We start from the raw sequence: 23655 nt of genomic DNA, 5'->3' as shown, positions 1-23655 counted from the left end.
TAGAAAAGTACGGAATTCCTCTTCATTCATATTCACGGTGTGTCGAGTAGTCGGTGCCATTTCCTTCAAAATAGTTAAATGGAACAAGTTAATTATACAGAATATTAAGAGTAGTTAATAGTATTTCGTAGCATAATATGAACTCATTTATAAAAGCTTTTTCTTCATATTAGCGTTTTATAAGTTTAAATTCGGGTAGTACCTACCCGTTAAGTTCATACTTAGTAGCTAATATACAATTCAACTACTACAATTCTATATGAAAAACTGATTATAATAATATTTCGCGTTCAAACTTTTATACAATATTTTACAAACTTACAATACCGCTTATTTTACATAAAGCATGAAATATAGCACACAATAACTTTGATACAAGATAGTTGTGAAGACAATTCTAGCTAGTACACAAGTCGTTCGGCAAAGGCAATAAAGACACGTAATTCATACGTCCAGAAACAAGTCATGCATTCTGGTTTTACTAGGACTACTTCCCATCCTTGGTCTTGTGCAACATAACCGTTATGGCCGTTGATAAGACAGCGTGTTGTAACGTCATCAAAGGGACGAGGGTTACGTAATGTCCAATAGTCCCGTAATAATCTAAAAACCTCATTTCTTACCCCAATTACCGACTCCGTCACTTGTGGAAACGTTTTGTTTAATAGTTGTAGCCCGATGTTCTTGTTCTCACTTTGGTGAGAAGCGAACATTACTAATCCGTAAGCATAACATGCTTCTTTATGTTGCATGTTAGCCGCTTTTTCTAAATCACGAAGTCCAATATTCGGATATATTGAGTCAAAATAATTTCTTAACCCGTTGCGTAAAATAGCATTTGGGTTCCCCGCAATATATGCGTCAAAGTAAACACATCGTAACTTATGGGTTTCCCAATGTGATATCCCCCATCTTTCAAACGAAAGTCTCTTATAAACCAAGACATTCTTGGAACGTTCTTCGAATGTCTTACAAACTGATCTCGCCTTAAATAGTTGTGCTGAAGAATTCTGGCCGACTCTAGACAAGATTTCATCAATCATGTCTCCGGGTAGGTCTCTTAAAATATTGGGTTGTCTATCCATTTTGTGTTTTTAAACTGTAAAATAGACAAGAGTTAGATTCATAAAAAAAATACTTATTAATACAAGCAATTTTTACATATATCATAAAGCATAAGAACACTATATTCCATATATTACACCACACGAATACAACTATCTTATTCCGACTCGCTCGTTTCTTCTTCTTCGGTTTTGGTTCGTTTTGCCAAGTTTCTAGGGATATATGATGTTCCCCTAATACGAGCCGTCGTTGTCCACATTGGTTTAGAAAAACCTGGTGGTTTAGAGGTTCCCGGGTCATTGTTACAACTTAAGGACTTCGGGGGTTGACGATACATATAAAGTTCATCGGGGTTGGAATTAGATTTCTCTATTTTTATGCCCTTTCCCTTATTATTTTCTTTTGCCTTTTTAAATTCAGTTGGGGTAATTTCTATAACATCATTGGAATTCTCGTCGGAATCCGATTCATCGGAGAATTGGTAATCCTCCCAATATTTTGCTTCCTTGGCGGAAACACCATTGACCATAATTAACTTTGGTCGGTTGGTTGAGGATTTTCTTTTACTTAACCGTTTTATTATTTCCCCCACCGGTTCTATTTCTTCATCCGGTTCCGATTCTTCTTCCGGTTCCGATTCTTCTTCCGGTTCCGACTCTTCTTCCGGTTCCTCTTCGGGAACTTGTGAATCAGTCCACAAATCATTCCAATTTACATTTGAATCTTCATTATTATTAGGTGAGTCAATGGGACTTGTTCTAGAGGTAGACATCTATCACATAATATCAAACACGTTAAGAGATTAATATATCACATAATATTCATATGTTAAAAATATATAGTTTCCAACAAAAATGTTAAGCAATCATTTTTAAAGAAAACACGGTCGAAGTCCAGACTCACTAATGCATCCTAACAAACTCGATAAGACACACTAATGCAAATTTTCTGGTTCTCTAAGACCAACGCTCGGATACCAACTGAAATGTCCCGTTCTTATTGATTAAAAACGTTCCATATTAATTGATTTCGTTGCGAGGTTTTGACCTCTATATGAGACGTTTTTCAAAGACTGCATTCATTTTTAAACAAACCATAACCTTTATTTCATCAATAAAGGTTTAAAAAGCTTTACGTAGATTATCAAATAATGATAATCTAAAATATCCTGTTTACACACGACCATTACATAATGGTTTACAATACAAATATGTTACAACAAAATAAGTTTCTTGAATGCAGTTTTTACACAATATCATACAAGCATGGACTCCAAATCTTGTCCTTATTTAAGTATGCGACAGCGGAAGCTCTTAATAATCACCTGAGAATAAACATGCTTAAAACGTCAACAAAAATGTTGGTGAGTTATAGGTTTAACCTATATATATCAAATCGTAACAATAGACCACAAGATTTCATATTTCAATACACATCCCATACATAGAGATAAAAATCATTCATATGGTGAACACCTGGTAACCGACAATAACAAGATGCATATATAAGAATATCCCCATCATTCCGGGACACCTTTCGGACATGATATAAATTTCGAAGTACTAAAGCATCCGGTACTTTGGATGGGGTTTGTTAGGCCCAATAGATCTATCTTTAGGATTCGCGTCAATTAGGGTGTCTGTTCCCTAATTCTTAGATTACCAGACTTAATAAAAAGGGGCATATTCGATTTCGATAATTCAACCATAGAATGTAGTTTCACGTACTTGTGTCTATTTTGTAAATCATTTATAAAACCTGCATGTATTCTCATCCCAAAAATATTAGATTTTAAAAGTGGGACTATAACTCACTTTCACAGATTTTTTTACTTCGTCGGGAAGTAAGACTTGGCCACTGGTTGATTCACAAACCTATAACAATATATACATATATATCAAAGTATGTTCAAAATATATTTACAACACTTTTAATATATTTTGATGTTTTAAGTTTATTAAGTCAGCTGTCCTCGTTAGTAACCTACAACTAGTTGTCCACAGTTAGATGTACAGAAATAAATCGATAAATATTATCTTGAATCAATCCACGACCCAGTGTATACGTATCTCAGTATTGATCACAACTCAAACTATATATATTTTGGAATCAACCTCAACCCTGTATAGCTAACTCCAACATTCACATATAGAGTGTCTATGGTTGTTCCGAAATATATATAGATGTGTCGACATGATAGGTCGAAACATTGTATACGTGTCTATGGTATCTCAAGATTACATAATATATAATACAAGTTGATTAAGTTATGGTTGGAATAGATTTGTTACCAATTTTCACGTAGCTAAAATGAGAAAAATTATCCAATCTTGTTTTACCCATAACTTCTTCATTTTAAATCCGTTTTGAGTGAATCAAATTGCTATGGTTTCATATTGAACTCTATTTTATGAATCTAAACAAAAAAAGTATAGGTTTCTAGTCGGAAAAATAAGTTACAAGTCGTTTTTGTAAAGGTAGTCATTTCAGTCGAAAGAACGACGTCTAGATGACCATTTTAGAAAACATACTTCCACTTTGAGTTTAACCATAATTTTTGGATATAGTTTCATGTTCATAATAAAAATCATTTTCTCAGCATAACAACTTTTAAATCAAAGTTTATCATAGTTTTTAATTAACTAACCCAAAACAGCCCGCGGTGTTACTACGACGGCGTAAATCCGGTTTTACGGTGTTTTTCGTGTTTCCAGGTTTTAAATCATTAAGTTAGCATATCATATAGATATAGAACATGTGTTTAGTTGATTTTAAAAGTCAAGTTAGAAGGATTAACTTTTGTTTGCGAACAAGTTTAGAATTAACTAAACTATGTTCTAGTGATTACAAGTTTAAACATTCGAATAAGATAGCTTTATATGTATGAATCGAATGATGTTATGAACATCATTACTACCTTAAGTTCCTTGGATGAACCTACTGGAAAAGAGAAAAATGGATCTAGCTTCAATGGATCCTTGGATGGCTCAAAGTTCTTGAAGCAAAATCATGACACGAAAACAAGTTCAAGTAAGATCATCACTTGAAATAAGATTGTTATAGTTATAGAAATTGAACCAAAGTTTGAATATGATTATTACCTTGTATTAGAATGATAACCTACTGTAAGAAACAAAGATTTCTTGAGGTTGGATGATCACCTTACAAGATTGGAAGTGAGCTAGCAAACTTGAAAGTATTCTTGATTTTATGAAACTAGAACTTTTGGAATTTATGAAGAACACTTAGAACTTGAAGATAGAACTTGAGAGAGTTCAATTAGATGAAGAAAATTGAAGAATGAAAGTGTTTGTAGGTGTTTTTGGTCGTTGGTGTATGGATTAGATATAAAGGATATGTAATTTTGTTTTCATGTAAATAAGTCATGAATGATTACTCATATTTTTGTAATCTTATGAGATATTTCATGCTAGTTGCCAAATGATGGTTCCCACATGTGTTAGGTGACTCACATGGGCTGCTAAGAGCTGATCATTGGAGTGTATATACCAATAGTACATACATCTAAAAGCTGTGTATTGTACGAGTACGAATACGGGTGCATACGAGTAGAATTGTTGATGAAACTGAACGAGAATGTAATTGTAAGCATTTTTGTTAAGTAGAAGTATTTTGATAAGTGTATTGAAGTATTTCAAAAGTGTATAAATACATATTAAAACACTACATGTATATACATTTTAACTGAGTCGTTAAGTCATCGTTAGTCGTTACATGTAAGTGTTGTTTTGAAACCTTTAGGTTAACGATCTTGTTAAATGTTGTTAACCCAATGTTTATAATATCAAAAGAGATTTTAAATTATTATATTATCATGATATTATGATGTACGAATATCTCTTAATATGATATATATACATTAAATGTCGTTACAACGATAAACGTTACATATATGTCTCGTTTCAAAATCATTAAGTTAGTAGTCTTGTTTTTACATATGTAGTTCATTGTTAATATAATTAATGATATGTTTACTTATCATAATATCATGTTAACTATATATATAACCATATATATGTCATCATATAGTTTTTTTTTTACAAGTTTTAACGTTCGTGAATCACCGGTCAACTTGGGTGGTCAATTGTCTATATGAAACCTATTTCAATTAATCAAGTCTTAACAAGTTTGATTGCTTAACATGTTGGAAACATTTAATCATGTAAACATCAATCTCAATTAATATATATAAACATGGAAAAGTTCGGGTCACTACAGCATATTCCCTTTATTATGAAATCTTACTACACCGTACCAAGTGTAGTCACCGAAACGAAGTACTGTGCAACCGTTGAATACTGGTCGTCCAGTCCGGTTGGGGTTGTCAGGCCCGATAGATCTATCAACAGGATTCGCGTTTACAATACCTCATGTAAATAATAGTTACCAAGTTACAGGGAAGTATGCCAGTGGTACAACTCAACGTAGAATATATATTTTTAATCACTTGTGTCCATAACGTAAATCATAAAATGCATGTATTCTCATCCCGAAATATTTAGAGTTTAAAAATGGGACTATATACTCACTTTTGCCTTGAAGGTATTTATCACGACTTGGTCTCCGATAGATATCACAAACCTAACCATATATATAATATATCAACATATTTTCTTTTCAAGTAATCGTTATATATATATATATATATATATATATATATATATATATATATATATATATATATATATATATATATATATATATATATATATATATATATATATATATATATATATACTTTTAATATTTTCTTAGTCCGTAGTTAGCAGTCCGATGTTAGTGGTTCACAATTAGTTGCTTAAATAAAATAAATAAAGACCCCATCGTATTCGTATTGATCAGAATTAATCTCAACCCATGGTACCATGTTGTCAAGTAACGTGTTGCGTACATAAAGTACCGTGTTGTCAAATGACGTGTTGCGTACAATCATGAGGTCTTATGATTAATCTTCTCGTGTTGTTTACGGGTGGTCCTGAAATATATAAAATCAAATCATAAGTAAATATATATAAAATATCATATTAATTAGAAAATATATGATTAATTTAATTTTTCTCCAAATATTTTCGTTGTTAAACAAGCTTTGGATACCCGATCTTATTTTAGTCGTAGTTTCTTCGTTACAACTCCGTTTTTGTTGATTCAACTTGCCACTTCCTTGGATCGAGTCAAATTTTAAGAATATGACTGTAAATACCTTGGTTTACATTCGGAATCACAGGTTATAGTCCAAACTCTAGGTGAATCTTATGAAAGTAATCATTTTTGTCATAAAAACAACATTTAATGGTCATTTTTCTAAAAATACTTATACTTTGAATTAAACCATGAAATTTTTATGTGTTAACATATTCATAAGAAATATCATTTTTCCAGAACATGAACTTCTAATTCAAAGTTCAAGATGGTTTTTAATTATCCAACCCAAAACAGCCTCCGGTTACACTCCGACGACATAAATTCAGTTTTAAGGTGTTCTTTGTAAAAACAAGTTGTATCTTGTTAAATTAGCATATCATTATGATATATTACAAGTCTTGAAGTATTTTAAAAGTTAAGTTAGAAGGATCTATTTAGTTTGCGAACAAATTTGAAATCATTCAAACTATGTTCTTGTTCTTAAAATTTTATATCACAAAATAAGATAGCTATATAAATATGAATCGAATAAAATTATGAACAAGGTTACTACCTCAAGTTACTTGGACAAGATTGCTGTAAAAGATGAGTAAAATCCTAGAACCAAAAGAGTGTTGGAATTGGATCAAAAGGTTGGAAGTAAACTTGTAAATTTGGAAGGATTTTTGAAGTGTTCTTGGAAAGATTTTCTTATGATGTTTAAGTGTTGTTTTTGAAGCTAGATCTTCATGGTTGTTTGCTGAGATGTTTAAGGTGTTTAAGGCTCATGAATATGTGTGTGTTTAGCTAGGAAATGAAGGTAAAAGATTGAATTATAAATGGAATGGGGGAAGGTCTTAAAAACATGAAAATGGGGAACATGGACAAATTTTCATTTTGTTATTTTGTAAAATTAGTCATGCATACTTCCAATTCTAATTACCTAGCCTTAAGGGCATGAACAAGAACTGAATAGATGTTGATTTGACATGTATATACCAATAGTAAATACATCTAGAAGATGGGTATGATACCGGTACATATACCCTAGGTATACGTATAAAAATCTTTGAGAAAACGGAACGAGAATTCAAATATAGCTATCTTTTGTAAATATACTTATATTGTTTTATGTATGTAAGCCCTTTAAAAGTGATTAAATACATATCTATACGATGCATGTATAAGTATTATAGATTATAAGTATTTATGTCAAAGAACGTTACGTATAGTTATCGTTTTGAAAACTTAAGTTAGTAGTTTCAAAATATACCTACAACTCATTGTTATTAGTACACAATGAGATGTTAAACATCCTTAGATCATGTTAAATATATATAGATACATATATATACCCAGACGTATAATTATCGTATGTTATATAGTTTGTGATATCATCGGTCAAATTGGACGGTCAAACGTTGTGTAAAACTCTTTTCAAAAACATAAATCTCAACAATTTAGATTGCTTATCATGTTGGTAAGGTTTAATTTATGTAAATATTAATCTTATATGCAATAAACGATCGGAAAAATCCGGGTCGTTACATTACCTACCCGTTAAATAAATTTCGTCCCGAAATTTTAAAATTGTACCTATTTTGCGTCATCGGGAAACAAATGTGGGTACTTTTGTTTCATTTGATCCTCTCATTCCCAAGTAAACTCGGGATCCCTTCGAGCATTCCAACGAACCTTGACGATTGGTATGTTGCTCTGCTTAAGCCGTTTAACCTCACGGTCCATGATTTCGACTGGTTCTTCTATGAATTGTAGTTTCTCGTTGACTTGAATTTCTTCAAGAGGAATGGTGAGATCTTCCTTTGCAAGACATTTCTTAAGGTTTGAGATGTGAAATGTATTATGTACTCCGGCGAGTTGTTTTGGTAATTCGAGTCGATAAGCTACCGGTCCAATGCGTTCGATGATCTTGAACGGGCCTATATACCTTGGGTTCAGTTTACCTCTTTTTCCAAAACGTATTACACCTTTCCAAGGTGACACCTTTAACATAACCATGTCACCGATCTGAAACTCTAATGGTTTCCTTCGGACATCGGCGTAGCTCTTTTGGCGACTACGGGCTGTTTTCAATTTCTCCTTGATTTGCACTATCTTCTCAGTAGTTTCATGGATGATCTCGGGTCCAGTTAATTGTCGATCTCCTACTTCGTTCCAACAGATAGGGGATCTACACTTCCTTCCATACAGTGCTTCGAATGGTGCAGCTTTTGAAATGTCCCGTTCTTATTGATTAAAAACGTTCCATATTAATTGATTTCGTTGCGAGGTTTTGACCTCTATATGAGACGTTTTTCAAAGACTGCATTCATTTTTAAAACAAACCATAACCTTTATGTCATAAATAAAGGTTTAAAAAGCTTTACGTAGATTATCAAATAATGATAATCTAAAATATCCTGTTTACACACGACCATTACATAATGGTTTACAATACAAATATGTTACATCGAAATCAGTTTCTTGAATGCAGTTTTTACACAATATCATACAAACATGGACTCCAAATCTTGTCCTTATTTTAGTATGCAACAGCGGAAGCTCTTAATATTCACCTGAGAATAAACATGCTTTAAACGTCAACAAAAATGTTGGTGAGTTATAGGTTTAACCTATATATATCAAATCGTAACAATAGACCACAAGATTTCATATTTCAATACACATCTCATACATAGAGATAAAAATCATTCATATGGTGAACACCTGGTAACCGACAATAACAAGATGCATATATAAGAATATTCCCATCATTCCGGGACACCCTTCGGATATGATATTAATTTCGAAGTACTAAAGCATCCGGTACTTTGGATGGGGTTTGTTAGGCCCAATAGATCTATCTTTAGGATTCGCGTCAATTAGGGTGTCTGTTCCCTAATTCTTAGATTACCAGACTTAATAAAAAGGGGCATATTCAATTTCGATAATTCAACCATAGAATGTAGTTTCACGTACTTGTGTCTATTTTGTAAATCATTTATAAAACCTGCATGTATTCTCATCCCAAAAATATTAGATTTGAAAAGTGGGACTATAACTCACTTTCACAGATTTTTACTTCGTCGGGAAGTAAGACTTGGCCACTGGTTGATTCACGAACCTATAGCAATATATACATATATATCAAAGTATGTTCAAAATATATTTACAACACTTTTAATATATTTTGATGTTTTAAGTTTATTAAGTCAGCTGTCCTCGTTAGTAACCTACAACTAGTTGTCCACAGTTAGATGTACAGAAATAAATCGATAAATATTATCTTGAATCAATCCACGACCCAGTGTATACGTATCTCAGTATTGATCACAACTCAAACTATATATATTTTGGAATCAACCTCAACCCTGTATAGCTAACTCCAACATTCATATATAGAGTGTCTATGGTTGTTCCGAAATATATATAGATGTGTCGACATGATAGGTCGAAACATTGTATACGTGTCTATGGTATCTCAAGATTACATAATATATATTACAAGTTGATTAAGTTATGGTTGGAATAGATTTGTTACCAATTTTCACGTAGCTAAAATGAGAAAAATTATCCAATCTTGTTTTACCCATAACTTCTTCATTTTAAATCCGTTTTGAGTGAATCAAATTGCTATGGTTTCATATTGAACTCTATTTTATGAATCTAAACAAAAAAAGTATAGGTTTCTAGTCGGAAAAATAAGTTACAAGTCGTTTTTGTAAAGGTAGTCATTTCAGTCGAAAGAACGACGTCTAGATGACCATTTTAGAAAACATACTTCCACTTTGAGTTTAACCATAATTTTTGGATATAGTTTCATGTTCATAATAAAAATCATTTTCTCAGAATAACAACTTTTAAATCAAAGTTTATCATAGTTTTTAATTAACTAACCCAAAACAGCCCGCGGTGTTACTACGACGGCGTAAATCCGGTTTTACGGTGTTTTTCGTGTTTCCAGGTTTTAAATCATTAAGTTAGCATATCATATAGATATAGAACATGTGTTTAGTTGATTTTAAAAGTCAAGTTAGAAGGATTAACTTTTGTTTGCGAACAAGTTTAGAATTAACTAAACTATGTTCTAGTGATTACAAGTTTAAACCTTCGAATAAGATAGCTTTATATGTATGAATCGAATGATGTTATGAACATCATTACTACCTTAAGTTCCTTGGATGAACCTACTGGAAAAGAGAAAAATGGATCTAGCTTCAATGGATCCTTGGATGGCTCAAAGTTCTTGAAGCAAAATCATGACACGAAAACAAGTTCAAGTAAGATCATCACTTGAAATAAGATTGTTATAGTTATAGAAATTGAACCAAAGTTTGAATATGATTATTACCTTGTATTAGAATGATAACCTACTGTAAGAAACAAAGATTTCTTGAGGTTGGATGATCACCTTACAAGATTGGAAGTGAGCTAGCAAACTTGAAAGTATTCTTGATTTTATGAAACTAGAACTTTTGGAATTTATGAAGAACACTTAGAACTTGAAGATAGAACTTGAGAGAGTTCAATTAGATGAAGAAAATTGAAGAATGAAAGTGTTTGTAGGTGTTTTTGGTCGTTGGTGTATGGATTAGATATAAAGGATATGTAATTTTGTTTTCATGTAAATAAGTCATGAATGATTACTCATATTTTTGTAATCTTATGAGATATTTCATGCTAGTTGCCAAATGATGGTTCCCACATGTGTTAGGTGACTCACATGGGCTGCTAAGAGCTGATCATTGGAGTGTATATACCAATAGTACATACATCTAAAAGCTGTGTATTGTACGAGTACGAATACGGGTGCATACGAGTAGAATTGTTGATGAAACTGAACGAGAATGTAATTGTAAGCATTTTTGTTAAGTAGAAGTATTTTGATAAGTGTATTGAAGTCTTTCAAAAGTGTATAAATACATATTAAAACACTACATGTATATACATTTTAACTGAGTCGTTAAGTCATCGTTAGTCGTTACATGTAAGTGTTGTTTTGAAACCTTTAGGTTAACGATCTTGTTAAATGTTGTTAACCCAATGTTTATAATAACAAAAGAGATTTTAAATTATTATATTATCATGATATTATGATGTACGAATATCTCTTAATATGATATATATACATTAAATGTCGTTACAACGATAAACGTTACATATATGTCTCGTTTCAAAATCATTAAGTTAGTAGTCTTGTTTTTACATATGTAGTTCATTGTTAATATAATTAATGATATGTTTACTTATCATAATATCATGTTAACTATATATATAACCATATATATGTCATCATATAGTTTTTTTACAAGTTTTAACGTTCGTGAATCACCGGTCAACTTGGGTGGTCAATTGTCTATATGAAACCTATTTCAATTAATCAAGTCTTAACAAGTTTGATTGCTTAACATGTTGGAAACATTTAATCATGTAAATATCAATATCAATTAATATATATAAACATGGAAAAGTTCGGGTCACTACAGTACCTACCCGTTAAATAAATTTCGTCCCGAAATTTTAAGCTGTTGAAGGTGTTGACGAATCTTCTGGAAATAGATGCGGGTATTTCTTCTTCATCTGATCTTCACGCTCCCAGGTGAACTCGGGTCCTCTACAAGCATTCCATCGAACCTTAACAATTGGTATCTTGTTTTGCTTAAGTCTTTTAACCTCACGATCCATTATTTCGACGGGTTCTTCGATGAATTGGAGTTTTTCGTTGATTTGGATTTCATCTAACGAAATAGTGAGATCTTCTTTAGCAAAACATTTCTTCAAATTCGAGACGTGGAAAGTGTTATGTACAGCCGCGAGTTGTTGAGGTAACTCAAGTCGGTAAGCTACTGGTCCGACACGATCAATAATCTTGAATGGTCCAATATACCTTGGATTTAATTTCCCTCGTTTACCAAATCGAACAACGCCTTTCCAAGGTGAAACTTTAAGCATGACCATCTCTCCAATTTCAAATTCTATATCTTTTCTTTTAATGTCAGCGTAGCTCTTTTGTCGACTTTGGGCGGTTTTCAACCGTTGTTGAATTTGGATGATCTTCTCGGTAGTTTCTTGTATAATCTCCGGACCCGTAATCTGTCTATCCCCCACCTCACTCCAACAAATCGGAGACCTGCACTTTCTACCATAAAGTGCTTCAAACGGCGCCATCTCAATGCTTGAATGGTAGCTGTTGTTGTAGGAAAATTCTGCTAACGGTAGATGTCGATCCCAACTGTTTCCGAAATCAATAACACATGCTCGTAGCATGTCTTCAAGCGTTTGTATCGTCCTTTCGCTCTGCCCATCACTTTGTGGATGATAGGCAGTACTCATGTCTAGACGAGTTCCTAATGCTTGCTGTAATGTCTGCCAGAATCTTGAAATAAATCTGCCATCCCTATCAGAGATAATAGAGATTGGTATTCCATGTCTGGAGACGACTTCCTTCAAATACAGTCGTGCTAACTTCTCCATCTTGTCATCTTCTCTTATTGGTAGGAAGTGTGCTGATTTGGTGAGACGATCAACTATTACCCAAATAGTATCAAAACCACTTGCAGTCCTTGGCAATTTAGTGATGAAATCCATGGTAATGTTTTCCCATTTCCATTCCGGGATTTCGGGTTGTTGAAGTAGACCTGATGGTTTCTGATGCTCAGCTTTGACCTTAGAACACGTCAAACATTCTCCTACATATTTAGCAACATCGGCTTTCATACCCGGCCACCAAAAATGTTTCTTGAGATCCTTGTACATCTTCCCCGTTCCAGGATGTATTGAGTATCTGGTTTTATGAGTTTCTCTAAGTACCATTTCTCTCATATCTCCAAATTTTGGTACCCAAATCCTTTCAGCCCTATACCGGGTTCCGTCTTCCCGAATATTAAGATGCTTCTCCGATCCTTTGGGTATTTCATCCTTTAAATTTCCCTCTTTTAAAACTCCTTGTTGCGCCTCCTTTATTTGAGTAGTAATGTTATTATGAATCATTATATTCATAGATTTTACTCGAATGGGTTCTCTGTCCTTCCTGCTCAAGGCATCGGCTACCACATTTGCCTTCCCCGGGTGGTAACGAATCTCAAAGTCGTAATCATTCAATAATTCAATCCACCTACGCTGCCTCATATTCAGTTGTTTCTGATTAAATATGTGTTGAAGACTTTTGTGGTCGGTATATATAATACTTTTGACCCCATATAAGTAGTGCCTCCAAGTCTTTAATGCAAAAACAACCGCGCCTAATTCCAAATCATGCGTCGTATAATTTTGTTCGTGAATCTTCAATTGTCTAGACGCATAAGCAATTACCTTCGTTCGTTGCATTAATACACAACCGAGACCTTGCTTTGATGCATCACAATAAATCACAAAATCATCATTCCCTTCAGGCAATGACAATATAGGTGCCGTAGTTAGCTTTTTCTTCAATAACTGAAACGCTTTCTCTTGTTCATCATTCCATTCAAATTTCTTCCCTTTATGCGTTAATGCAGTCAAGGGTTTTGCTATTCTGGAAAAGTCTTGGATGAACCTTCTGTAGTAACCAGCTAGTCCTAAAAACTGGCGTATGTGTTTCGGAGTTTTCGGGGTTTCCCACTTTTCAACAGTTTCTATCTTTGCCGGATCCACCTTAATACCTTCTTTGTTCACTATGTGACCGAGGAATTGAACTTCTTCCAACCAAAATGCACACTTTGAAAACTTAGCGTACAATTCTTCCTTCCTCAATACTTCTAACACCTTTCTCAAATGTTCACCGTGTTCTTGGTCATTCTTTGAGTAAATAAGTATGTCATCAATGAAAACAATGACAAACTTGTCAAGGTATGGTCCACACACTCGGTTCATAAGGTCCATGAATACAGCTGGTGCATTAGTTAAACCAAACGGCATGACCATAAACTCGTAATGACCGTAACGTGTTCTGAAAGCAGTCTTTGGAATATCATCTTCTTTCACCCGCATTTGATGATACCCGGAACGTAAGTCAATCTTTGAATAAACAGACGAGCCTTGTAGTTGATCAAATAAGTCGTCGATTCTCGGTAGTGGGTAGCGGTTCTTGATGGTAAGTTTGTACAACTCTCGGTAGTCGATACACAACCTGAATGTACCATCTTTCTTCTTGACAAACAAAACAGGAGCTCCCCACGGTGATGTGCTTGGTCGAATGAAACTACGCTCTAGAAGTTCTTGTAATTGGCTTTGCAGTTCTTTCATCTCGCTGGGTGCGAGTCTGTAAGGAGCACGAGCTATTGGTGCAGCTCCTGGTACAAGATCTATTTGAAATTCAACGGATCGATGTGGGGGTAATCCCGGTAATTCTTTCGGAAATACATCGGGAAATTCTTTTGCAATGGGAACATCATTGATGCTCTTTTCTTCAGTTTGTACTTTCTCGACGTGTGCTAGAACAGCATAGCAACCTTTTCTTATTAGTTTTTGTGCCTTCAAATTACTAATAAGATGTAGCTTCGTGTTGCCCTTTTCTCCGTACACCATTAAGGGTTTTCCTTTTTCTCGTATAATGCGAATTGCATTTTTGTAACAAACGATCTCCGCTTTCACTTCTTTCAACCAGTCCATACCGATTATCACATCAAAACTCCCTAACTCTACTGGTATCAAATCAATCTTAAATGTTTCGCTAACCAGTTTAATTTCTCGATTCCGACATATATTATCTGCTGAAATTAATTTACCATTTGCTAATTCGAGTAAAAATTTACTATCCAAAGGCGTCAATGGACAACTTAATTTAGCACAAAAATCTCTACTCATATAGCTTCTATCCGCACCCGAATCAAATAAAACGTAAGCAGATTTATTGTCAATAAGAAACGTACCCGTAACAAGCTCCGGGTCTTCCTGTGCCTCTACCGCATTAATATTGAAAACTCTTCCACGGCCTTGTCCATTCGTGTTCTCCTGGTTCGGGCAATTTCTAATAATGTGGCCTGGTTTTCCACATTTATAACAAACTACATTGGCATAACTTGCTCCGACACTACTTGCTCCGCCATTACTCGTTCCGAAACCATTTGTTCCTTTCGTTCTATTAACCCCTGGTCCGTAGACCTCACACTTCGCCGCGCTATGACCATTTCTTTTACACTTGTTGCAAAATTTGGTGCAGAACCCCGAGTGATTCTTTTCACACCTTTGGCATAGTTGCTTCTGATTGTTGTTGTTGTTGTTGCGGTTATTATTGTTGTTGGGATGATTGTTGTAGTTGCTGTTGTTGTTGTTGTTGTTGTTGTTGTTGTTGGGCCGTTTGTTGTAGTTGCGATTGATGTTGCGATTGTTGGGATAATTGTTGCGATTATTGTTGTAATTGCTGTTGTTGTTGTATTGGTGATTCTTATCACCGTTTTCCTCCCACTTTCTTTTGACTTGCTTCACATTGGCCTCTTCAGCAGTCTGTTCTTTAATTCTTTCTTCAATCTGGTTCACTAGTTTGTGAGCCATTCTACATGCCTGTTGTATGGAGGCGGGCTCGTGTGAACTTATATCTTCTTGGATTCTTTCCGGTAATCCTTTCACAAACGCGTCGATCTTCTCTTCCTCATCTTCGAATGCTCCCGGACACAATAGGCACAATTCTGTGAATCGTCTTTCGTACGTGGTAATATCAAATCCTTGGGTTCGTAACCCTCTAAGTTCTGTCTTGAGCTTATTGACCTCGGTTCTGGGACGGTACTTCTCGTTCATCAAGTGCTTGAATGCTGACCACGGTAGTGCGTACGCATCATCTTGTCCCACTTGCTCTAGATAGGTATTCCACCATGTTAACGCAGAACCTGTGAAGGTATGCGTAGCGTACTTCACTTTGTCCTCTTCAGTACACTTACTTATGGCAAACACCGATTCAACCTTCTCGGTCCACCGTTTCAATCCGATCGGTCCTTCGGTTCCATCAAATTCCAAAGGTTTGCAGGCAGTGAATTCTTTGTAGGTGCATCCTACACGATTTCCTGTACTGCTAGATCCAAGGTTATTGTTGGTATGTAGCGCAGCCTGTACTGCGGCTATGTTTGAAGCTAGAAAAGTACGGAATTCCTCTTCATTCATATTCACGGTGTGTCGAGTAGTCGGTGCCATTTCCTTCAAAATAGTTAAATGGAACAAGTTAATCATACAGAATATTAAGAGTAGTTAATAGTATTTCGTAGCATAATATGAACTCATTTATAAAAGCTTTTTCTTCATATTAGCGTTTTATAAGTTTAAATTCGGGTAGTACCTACCCGTTAAGTTCATACTTAGTAGCTAATATACAATTCAACTACTACAATTCTATATGAAAAACTGATTGTAATAATATTTCGCGTTCAAACTTTTATACAATATTTTACAAACTTACAATACCGCTTCTTTTACATAAAGCATGAAATATAGCACACAATAACTTTGATACAAGATAGTTGTGAAGACAATTCTAGCTAGTACACAAGTCGTTCGGCAAAGGCAATAAAGACACGTAATTCATACGTCCAGAAACAAGTCATGCATTCTGGTTTTACTAGGACTACTTCCCATCCTTGGTCTTGTGCAACATAACCGTTATGGCCGTTGATAAGACAGCGTGTTGTAACGTCATCAAAGGGACGAGGGTTACGTAATGTCCAACAGTCCCGTAATAATCTAAAAACCTCATTTCTTACCCCAATTACCGACTCCGTCACTTGTGGAAACGTTTTGTTTAATAGTTGTAGCCCGATGTTCTTGTTCTCACTTTGGTGAGAAGCGAACATTACTAATCCGTAAGCATAACATGCTTCTTTATGTTGCATGTTAGCCGCTTTTTCTAAATCACGAAGTCCAATATTCGGATATATTGAGTCAAAATAATTTCTTAACCCGTTGCGTAAAATAGCATTTGGGTTCCCCGCAATATATGCGTCAAAGTAAACACATCGTAACTTATGGGTTTCCCAATGTGATATCCCCCATCTTTCAAACGAAAGTCTCTTATAAACCAAGACATTCTTGGAACGTTCTTCGAATGTCTTACAAACTGATCTCGCCTTAAATAGTTGTGCCGAAGAATTCTGGCCGACTCTAGACAAGATTTCATCAATCATGTCTCCGGGTAGGTCTCTTAAAATATTGGGTTGTCTATCCATTTTGTGTTTTTAAACTGTAAAATAGACAAGAGTTAGATTCATAAAAAAAAATACTTATTAATACAAGCAATTTTTACATATATCATAAAGCATAAGAACACTATATTCCATATATTACACCACACGAATACAACTATCTTATTCCGACTCGCTCGTTTCTTCTTCTTCGGTTTTGGTTCGTTTTGCCAAGTTTCTAGGGATATATGATGTTCCCCTAATACGAGCCGTCGTTGTCCACATTGGTTTAGAAAAACCTGGTGGTTTAGAGGTTCCCGGGTCATTGTTACAACTTAAGGACTTCGGGGGTTGACGATACATATAAAGTTCATCGGGGTTGGAATTAGATTTCTCTATTTTTATGCCCTTTCCCTTATTATTTTCTTTTGCCTTTTTAAATTCAGTTGGGGTAATTTCTATAACATCATCGGAATTCTCGTCGGAATCCGATTCATCGGAGAATTGGTAATCCTCCCAATATTTTGCTTCCTTGGCGGAAACACCATTGACCATAATTAACTTTGGTCGGTTGGTTGAGGATTTTCTTTTACTTAACCGTTTTATTATTTCCCCCACCGGTTCTATTTCTTCATCCGGTTCCGATTCTTCTTCCGGTTCCGATTCTTCTTCCGGTTCCAACTCTTCTTCCGGTTCCTCTTCGGGAACTTGTGAATCAGTCCACAAATCATTCCAATTTACATTTGACTCTTCATTATTATTAGGTGAGTCAATGGGACTTGTTCTAGAGGTAGACATCTATCACATAATATCAAACACGTTAAGAGATTAATATATCACATAATATTCATATGTTAAAAATATATAGTTTCCAACAAAAATGTTAAGCAATCATTTTTAAAGAAAACACGGTCGAAGTCCAGACTCACTAATGCATCCTAACAAACTCGATAAGACACACTAATGCAAATTTTCTGGTTCTCTAAGACCAACGCTCGGATACCAACTGAAATGTCCCGTTCTTATTGATTAAAAACGTTCCATATTAATTGATTTCGTTGCGAGGTTTTGACCTCTATATGAGACGTTTTTCAAAGACTGCATTCATTTTTAAAACAAACCATAACCTTTATGTCATAAATAAAGGTTTAAAAAGCTTTACGTAGATTATCAAATAATGATAATCTAAAATATCCTGTTTACACACGACCATTACATAATGGTTTACAATACAAATATGTTACATCGAAATCAGTTTCTTGAATGCAGTTTTTACACAATATCATACAAACATGGACTCCAAATCTTGTCCTTATTTTAGTATGCAACAGCGGAAGCTCTTAATATTCACCTGAGAATAAACATGCTTTAAACGTCAACAAAAATGTTGGTGAGTTATAGGTTTAACCTATATATATCAAATCGTAACAATAGACCACAAGATTTCATATTTCAATACACATCTCATACATAGAGATAAAAATCATTCATATGGTGAACACCTGGTAACCGACAATAACAAGATGCATATATAAGAATATCCCCATCATTCCGGGACACCCTTCGGATATGATATTAATTTCGAAGTACTAAAGCATCCGGTACTTTGGATGGGGTTTGTTAGGCCCAATAGATCTATCTTTAGGATTCGCGTCAATTAGGGTGTCTGTTCCCTAATTCTTAGATTACCAGACTTAATAAAAAGGGGCATATTCAATTTCGATAATTCAACCATAGAATGTAGTTTCACGTACTTGTGTCTATTTTGTAAATCATTTATAAAACCTGCATGTATTCTCATCCCAAAAATATTAGATTTTAAAAGTGGGACTATAACTCACTTTCACAGATTTTTACTTCGTCGGGAAGTAAGACTTGGCCACTGGTTGATTCACGAACCTATAACAATATATACATATATATCAAAGTATGTTCAAAATATATTTACAACACTTTTAATATATTTTGATGTTTTAAGTTTATTAAGTCAGCTGTCCTCGTTAGTAACCTACAACTAGTTGTCCACAGTTAGATGTACAGAAATAAATCGATAAATATTATCTTGAATCAATCCACGACCCAGTGTATACGTATCTCAGTATTGATCACAACTCAAACTATATATATTTTGGAATCAACCTCAACCCTGTATAGCTAACTCCAACATTCACATATAGAGTGTCTATGGTTGTTCCGAAATATATATAGATGTGTCGACATGATAGGTCGAAACATTGTATACGTGTCTATGGTATCTCAAGATTACATAATATATATTACAAGTTGATTAAGTTATGGTTGGAATAGATTTGTTACCAATTTTCACGTAGCTAAAATGAGAAAAATTATCCAATCTTGTTTTACCCATAACTTCTTCATTTTAAATCCGTTTTGAGTGAATCAAATTGCTATGGTTTCATATTGAACTCTATTTTATGAATCTAAACAAAAAAAGTATAGGTTTCTAGTCGGAAAAATAAGTTACAAGTCGTTTTTGTAAAGGTAGTCATTTCAGTCGAAAGAACGACGTCTAGATGACCATTTTAGAAAACATACTTCCACTTTGAGTTTAACCATAATTTTTGGATATAGTTTCATGTTCATAATAAAAATCATTTTCTCAGAATAACAACTTTTAAATCAAAGTTTATCATAGTTTTTAATTAACTAACCCAAAACAGCCCGCGGTGTTACTACGACGGCGTAAATCCGGTTTTACGGTGTTTTTCGTGTTTCCAGGTTTTAAATCATTAAGTTAGCATATCATATAGATATAGAACATGTGTTTAGTTGATTTTAAAAGTCAAGTTAGAAGGATTAACTTTTGTTTGCGAACAAGTTTAGAATTAACTAAACTATGTTCTAGTGATTACAAGTTTAAACCTTCGAATAAGATAGCTTTATATGTATGAATCGAATGATGTTATGAACATCATTACTACCTTAAGTTCCTTGGATGAACCTACTGTAAAAGAGAAAAATGGATCTAGCTTCAATGGATCCTTGGATGGCTCAAAGTTCTTGAAGCAAAATCATGACACGAAAACAAGTTCAAGTAAGATCATCACTTGAAATAAGATTGTTATTGTAGCGACCCCGACAAATCGTCAAGTGACGGCGTCGGCTACGTGGGTCCCATTACCTGATTATAAGTCTTTAAGATAACGTTTGACCGAAATATGTCGTCTTCATTTCAAAATAAAGATTGTTTCAAAGTTTACAAGAATTGTTCAACCAAAAGTTAAGTTACAACGTTATATGTACAAATGAAATCTAGGCGACACAGTTTAAAGTAAAGTCAAAAGACGCTCCATGAAATGCACGTATACTCGACATCCAATGCAAGTATCAAATAGTAAGCGGAAGCATGTTTCACATAACGTGTAGTGACCTGAGAAAAAAAAACATAGAAATCTGTCAACGAAAAACGTTGGTGAAATCATAGGTTTAGTAAGTAAATTGCATTGAACCACAAGGTTCTTTAAGAATTGCTCAACCAGAATCATTCACATTCCAAAATAGTATTTGTATCACGAGCACCCAATTATCAAGGCTTAACCGAATCTTCCCTCTGAATTTTGAATTTAGTGTTAGAACTTACACTATACATTGTTGAAATTATATTTCATTCACTAACGGTAGCGAACCGTCTGAATGAGGGTTTGTTAAACCCGTATGGCCACACAACATAATTACACGCTTACACTTACACCCTGCAAGTGGAACTAATGATAATTGGATTGAGGACTTTTGTTCAAACTCGTATGCATCTTTGTATTCGTATTTGTTCACAATGTAAAAGCATGAAAAGTAAATAAGTATGAAATGTATGTGTTTCTCAGCCCACGGTGTAAAGAATAAAAGTGATTAAAAAGTGGGACTATGATCTCACCTTGAGTGCAAGAGTAATAAAGTACTTCGACAAGTAAACGCGTGCAAAGACAAGGCTAGTCTCGACCTAAACATATAGGTTGTATCAATAACGGTAAACGCGATAGGTCAAAGATGTTCAATTAGTCCTATGGCTCGATACGACTCGATTAATATAGCATGTGAAGCAAATTGTCAAGTTTCATGCAAGATACAAGTATAAAAGCATGTTAGGAAGATTGCATAATTAATTGGTTAAGTTTGACAAAAAGTCAAACTTGGTCGGGTCAAAGTCAACGAAAAAGTCAACATGTTCGGGTCGGGTCCCGGACTATTTTTCTATGCTAAATATTCATATATAAGTATATTAGAACAAGTTTCATGTGAATCGGAGGTCGGTAGCTAGTCAAACATTTCGCGTGTAAATGGACAAGGAGGTCAGAATCTGTTCAGCCTATTCTGCGCGCCGCGCGGGTAAGGGGCGCGCCGCGCCACCCCCTGTACAGGTCTGTTTCTGTTTTCCACAAATATGCACGAGCCAAAACCAATTCAAACACAACTCTTGACCCGTAAACACTTATAACGCCTATCATACATCGTTGGAAAGGTATTTTGACGAGGAATGCAACTAAACACATATCATCAATCAAACTTGCACTTATAACAACCAAAAACCGAAATTAAACATTCATAATCTAAGTTCAAGTTCCAAAAACGCATTTTATGATTCGGGCAACCAATTTACATGTATGTTATGCCGTTTCGAAGGTAATCAAACACACATTGCAACAAAACACTTAACAACAATATCTCATAGCATTTGACGCATCAAAAGTTCATGTAAAGCTTATCAAACCCTAATCCAAGTTCACAAAATCATTAATCATATTCTTGGAGTTTCCTTAATCAACCTATACATCAAACCGAAGCTAATGATACTAGTAACACTTTTAAAACATGCACTTTAACAATCTAACAACATTTGATCATCCAAAATCAAGGATTTAGCAAGAAATTTTCATATTGAACTAGTTACACCAAAAACAACGAATCGAGCATACAATTTACATACACGACATCACAATGAGCCATAGACACTAATTAACAACTTTATAACTCAAAAATCTCAAGAACACATAAAATTAGTGATTTTAGAAAGTTACCCAAAATGGATGAGGTTGGTATCAAATCGAAGAGGATGAAACGAGGATCAAGAATATGTAGTCGGATTTGTTGTGAGCTTCCTAAATCAAAATTAGATGATGAATTGCTTTTTGAAAGATTGAAAGAAAATGGAGAAGTATGAGAAGAAAATGGAAAAGAAAATAAAAGAAAAATGGGGAGGAGGTTGACTAGTCAAAGTGCTAGTCACCTCTTTGTCTTTTTGGCAAAACTAGCCCCTTTAGTTTGTAATCGGGTGCGAGAGTTAACCGAACGAATATTTTAAATTACACGGGAGTACGGGAGACGTTATAATCCGATAACGAGAATATTTAAAATGTTACTTAACAAGGATACGAATCTAGATACGAAGGGCATTATTTAAAAGAAAAAGACGGGCGTTAAAATAATTTAACGGAAAAACGCGGGATGTTACATTATCCACACCTCAAAAGAAATTTCGTCCCGAAATTTAGTTGGAAGTAGTAGTTGTTGAATCTTCCTCGAGATCTTGCGTTGCCAATTCTACGAGTGAGGGAGAAGTACGTTCTAGGGTATTTCAACGAATTTTGACGGTCGGGATCATACGATGTTTTAAGGTTTGGCTTCACGATTTATGGTTTCAACCGGTCCTCATAGGAAGTGAGGGTTATCGTCGATAGTGAGTTCATCAAAGGAGATAACAAGTTCTCGTTTCGCAAAACACGTCTTTGAGTTGATACATCGAATGTAGGATAAACGGAGACTCAAAATGAGTCGGAAAAGTCTAAACGGCTAGCGACGGGTCCAAAACACCCCAAGAATTTAAAGGATCAAAATATCGCGGATTTAGCTTCCTACGTTTCCCGAAACGGATTGCACCTTTCCAAGGTGCGACTCTTAACGTGACACGGTTTCCCACGTGGAATTTGAAATGTTTACGTCTAACATCGGCGTAGCTCTTGGTGATTACGAGTCGCGTAGGGTTTTACCTGAATATGAATAAATTTTTCTCGGTTGCTCATGAACAACCTCGGCCCCGGTGAATTGATCATCGTTTACTTGGTTCGACAAGGGAGAATGACGTTTCCGGTCACATGTGGTTTCAAAAGGAGTGACGTTAAAGCTTGAATGAAAATCATTGTAGTACGAGGATTCGGTTAAAGGAAAATACTTTTCTCAAGTAAATTTGAAGTTGGTAATACAAACTTGTATTATGGTTTCCAAGGTTTAAATCACATGTTTGTTCGGTCCGTCGGGTTGTGGATGGTACGCGGTACTCATGTCTAAACGCGGTCCCGAGGCTTCTTGTAAAACTAGAAGTGAAACGAGTATTTCGATACGGGATAATTAA

This window comes from Rutidosis leptorrhynchoides, chromosome 9 (assembly GCF_046630445.1).
Source record: "Rutidosis leptorrhynchoides isolate AG116_Rl617_1_P2 chromosome 9, CSIRO_AGI_Rlap_v1, whole genome shotgun sequence".
Lineage (NCBI taxonomy): Eukaryota > Viridiplantae > Streptophyta > Magnoliopsida > Asterales > Asteraceae > Rutidosis > Rutidosis leptorrhynchoides.
The sequence above is the reverse complement of the archived record's forward strand: the minus strand, read 5'-3'. Positions refer to the sequence as shown.